Source organism: Dendropsophus ebraccatus, chromosome 4 (assembly GCF_027789765.1).
Source record: "Dendropsophus ebraccatus isolate aDenEbr1 chromosome 4, aDenEbr1.pat, whole genome shotgun sequence".
Classification (NCBI taxonomy): Eukaryota; Metazoa; Chordata; class Amphibia; order Anura; family Hylidae; genus Dendropsophus; species Dendropsophus ebraccatus.
Window position 1 is genome coordinate 143,152,479 of NC_091457.1, and position 4,713 is coordinate 143,157,191.

Consider the following 4,713-nt stretch of genomic DNA (forward strand, 5'->3'; position numbering starts at 1 on the left):
AAAGTATATTAATCTTTATTTAAACATATGAATAACACTACACAAAAAACACTTAGGTTATCAACCTGGGAGGAAAAACATGATCTACCTCCTACAGGGAAACTCATACATTGTAATCAGTTTACAAGATCCATGCAAAAATTGAAACAACATCCAATAAGGCTGACCCTGATTTAAAAAGTGACGAAAATAAGTAATACTCTTGCAGTGAAAACAGAGAACACCCAAGGCTCAGTGCAAAACAGTCCATGAGCTATAGTGCAGCTGTGTAACCAAAGGACCCATGCAAACAACAATATCCAAATAAACATACAATACAAACAACACATACAAAGGCAGCTACAATTGTGGATTAGTAAAGATGTCGCCGTAGGATCATTGGAGTGAATGACCCGATACAGACCCAACGTGTCGTCACTTATGGTGACTTCATCAGACCCCCGAAGAAGTTACTGTGAGTGACAACACGGGTTGGGTCATTATTTGGTGGTTAGTGTGCCTATCTATATAGTGTCTGCCTTATTTTATTTTCACTATTGATGGCTGTTTTAGACTCTAGGCTGCACCCCGGTTTTTGGACTTACTAACATTAATGTTAATTCCATCCTCTACATTGTTAATAAATGAGTTGAATAAAAGTGGTTCCAGTACTGAACCTTGGGGTACACCACATATAATCAGGGATTACTCACAGACAGAATAGGGTACTATTACACAAAGAGATTTTTCCACGATTTTTCCATGCGTTCATCCTGTCGTCACCACTGCGTTTGCCGCTTCTGCGAACGACGTCTTATTACATGTGAACGATTTGCAAATGATCAAAACAGGTCGAAATTCTATTAAACGACCAACTCGTTGGTCATTTAATCGTCTGCTAAACGATTATTGTTCAAATCCGAACGATTTAACGATTTTTCGAACCATAATCGTTCCGTGTAATACCACCCTAACTGATCACCGCTCTCACCTTGAGCCAGTGTTTAATCCAGTTTCTTTATTTACTTATAGACCATAATTACCCATCAAGGGACAGTGTCAAATGCCTTTGCAAAGTCCAAAGACCTCATGTCAACAGCCGCCCTACTTTTCAGATTTGTACTTGCATAAAATTCAGGTTGGTTTAACAACTTCTGTCCTTAGTGAAAATAACAGAAATAACTGAACTATGTTCTCTAAGAGCTCATGGGTGTAATAAATCTGACATCTGTAAAAGACTGACCTCTGCTAAGGGTATTAATACACGGATTGTGCAGGATTAGAAAAAAAGTCTATTTATTTCTCCAGAAACAGTGCCCACATGTCCATGGGCATTGTCTGGTCCGGCAGCATAGCTTTATTAATTTGAACAGAGGATACAGCACTATACATAGTCAATGGACAGGAGTGGTGCTATTTCAGGAAAAAAAAATGTTTGTTTTTTTGTTCTCTTATAAATGTGGACAATAGTATATTCACGTGGATGCTACGAGTGTTGGAAGAAATCATTTTCATTGTATTTTGACTCCCTACTATTGTTTAAAAAATCTGACAAAATCCCAAAAATATTTATAGCTATTGACTTATACTAATACATGACAGAAAATAATTTAATTCTTTGTTAGGAAAGATTGTAGTTCGGTCATGATGACCTGAGCAACGCTTGCACTGTTTACCCACCGACCTTTTATCTTGCCATGCTTATTTGAACACATTATTGCTGCCCCCGATGCTGGTGTCAGCGTGACCTGAAAACTATTTTTTTTTCCCCTCCAATTTTTAACCACTTTGGTCCCTTCAGCGAATTTATTATTGCATTTCTAAGCTGCGTTCACACTACGTATATTTCAGTCAGTATATTTCAGTCAGTATTGCAACCAAAACCAGGAGTGGATTAAAAACACAGAAAGGCTCTGTTCACATAATGTTGAAATTGAGTGGATGGCCGCCATTTAATGGCAAATATTTGCTGTTATTTTAGAACAACGGCTGTTATATTGAAATAATGGCCGTTATTTACTGTTATATGGCGGCCCTCCACTCAATTACACCATTGTATGAACAGAGCCTTTCTGTGTTTTTAATCCACTCCTGGTTTTGGTTGCAATACTGACTGAAATATACTGACTGAAATATACGTAGTGTGAACGCAGCCCCCCTCTGTAGTCAATGCCAGAGATTACAAACTATTTTTTTATGTAGTAAACTGCAGAATTAAATGACAGATATTTTTGCTCCTTGGTTATGTTATATATTAGGCTGGGTTCACATGTACTATTTTGGTCAGCACTTTGGTCACACAACGTAAAAAATCAATAAACAACGGCCGTTGTTTACTGACAGCGGTCAACTGCATGTTTCTATGGAACACCGGCTGCAATGTATAACCTCTGTATACAGTGCGAGCGTTGTTCTCTGCGGTCGCACAAAAAACTGACATGTCTATTTAGTGCGGCCGCAATTCACTGAATGCACAGAATGCATAGTACAGCCCCCGGCCGTACTATCCTTTGTGTGCTATAGTTAGAGTGCGGGCACAGCCAAATACGCCCACATTTTAATTGAGAGAAAGTGATGTTTACCCAAAAAAGCGGCCTCTTTCATGCCATGTGTGAACGTGGCCTTAGGCTGCATTCACACTCTCTGTGTAATTGTCTGTTATCCTTGGCCGTGGACAATTTCAGGGGCCATTGAATCCTATGAGTCTATTCAGATGATCCGCGCTGGGGAAAAAATAGCGTCCTAAAGAAATGTCATAACTTGGAAGTGATCATGGCACAGAATAGCCAATAGAAGTCTATGGGATCCGTCTTTTTTGCAAATCAAATCAAAGGAAAATATAAACTTTTTTTTTTAACCAGTTCAACATTTAATGTAGACATGGATACAGATGCACCAGGATACAATTATGGACCAAATTGTATGGATCATGGAGTAAAAATAGCGGACCAGGAAAAACACTGAACGTGTAAATAAGGTTTTAGTGTAACGCCATGTGCGTGTGACATAAGTATACAGCAGCTATGCACATTAGCACAATGATAGCTGTTATGATATATTTATTTAAAGGGATTACCCAGTGCTACAAAAACATGGCCACTTTTTTTCAGAGACAACACGACTCTTGTCTAGAGTTCAGGTGTGGTTTGCAATTAAGCTCCATTCACTTCAATGGAACTGAGCAGGAAAACCTGCACCCAAGCAGGAGACAAGAGTGGGGCTGTCTCTGGAAGAAAGTGGCCATGTTTTTGTAGCGCTGGATAACCCCTTTAAGTTAAGGGAATGTACCATCAGGTATATTCGCTTTAACATGACCCACGGATAGATCAGTGCCGGCGCAGGAAAGCCGGTGCCATGGTCCATTTTTTGACCCGCTTAAGCCCTGAAGGCGGGCAGGGCCACCCCCAGTGAGAGGGATCCCCCGCCACGTCATAGAGGGGCGGGGGATTCCTCCCACTGGGGGCGGCCCGGCCCACCTTCAGTGCTTCAGCCCCGGTATCCATGGATACAACGGCACCGTACACATGAACCGGGCCGTGTTTCAAGCATGCTCGGGTCTGTCCAAGCATTTAGCATTTAAATACCAGTGGCTGAAAAAGTTGCTTGCAGCCCTAGGGAGTCCTGGAAAACAGATACAGTCTATGGGGGAGATTTATCAAAGGGTGTAAAATTTAGACTGGTGCAAACTGCCCACAGCAACCAATCACAGCTCAGCTTCCAGCTCTGATGAAAGAAAAGAGCTGATTGGTTGCTGTTAAGGATGGTCCGAACCTGCCGAGGTTCGGGTTCGCATCAGATTCCTGCTGTCTGGCCGCTCCGTGCAGTAGGAGGACCGCCAGAAAAACTTGGATACAGCCTATGGCTATGGCTGTATCCACCCTCTCCACGGAGCGGGCAGACAGCGGGAATCATTGCCGAGAGTTCGGGTTTGTACGAACCCGAACCTCGGCAGGTTCGGACCATCCCTAGTTGCTGTGGCAAGTTTGCACTATTCTAAATTTTACACCCTTTGATAAATCTCCCCCCATGTGTTTTTTTGCAGGACTCCATAGGGCTGTATCCAACTTTTTTAGTAATCAAATTCCAAACGCTCGGACAGACCTGAGCATGCTTGAGTTGCGCTCATCTCTACCAATGACAGATCTGCTTTAAGGTTCTTTTTCCCTTGTACCCCCTTTGGGCCAGTATAGTTTTTAGTTTTGTTTATTGTTGATGAAATAGTAGACTACATTATTCCACACAGACTTCTACAATAAAAAGAAAATCATTCACTATACTTTTTTTTTTCTCACCTGGAAGCCTAAGGGTGATGCACCCCGCCATATGTCTATACAGCAGGATATCCAACAAAGCACTGATGTGAATTAAAGTGTAAAGATTTCCTTTGCAAGTGCTGTCTCCATATTGCTTTTTGTTGGATTTTCATACGTACCTGGGTCCGCTTTGGTAAGATTTGCACCCGCTTGTGGTCTTGTGCTGCCGATACTTCTTGTGTTTGATATGTGGTAACTCTCCACCAAAGAGGTGTCTGAGTACATGTGAAAAAACGCAATGTATACTGGGTCAAGTCATATTTACAAGATAACCAATATCACTTATAGTTTTGTCAGCTATTGTTCATAACTGAGAAGATGCCCGCTTGTTAATAGGCGCCTTTAGCATTTTCCATTCCAGGAAGTATTGCTAAAATTCTTGCAAGTAAAATATTGGCTGGAGCTACATATATTGATTGAA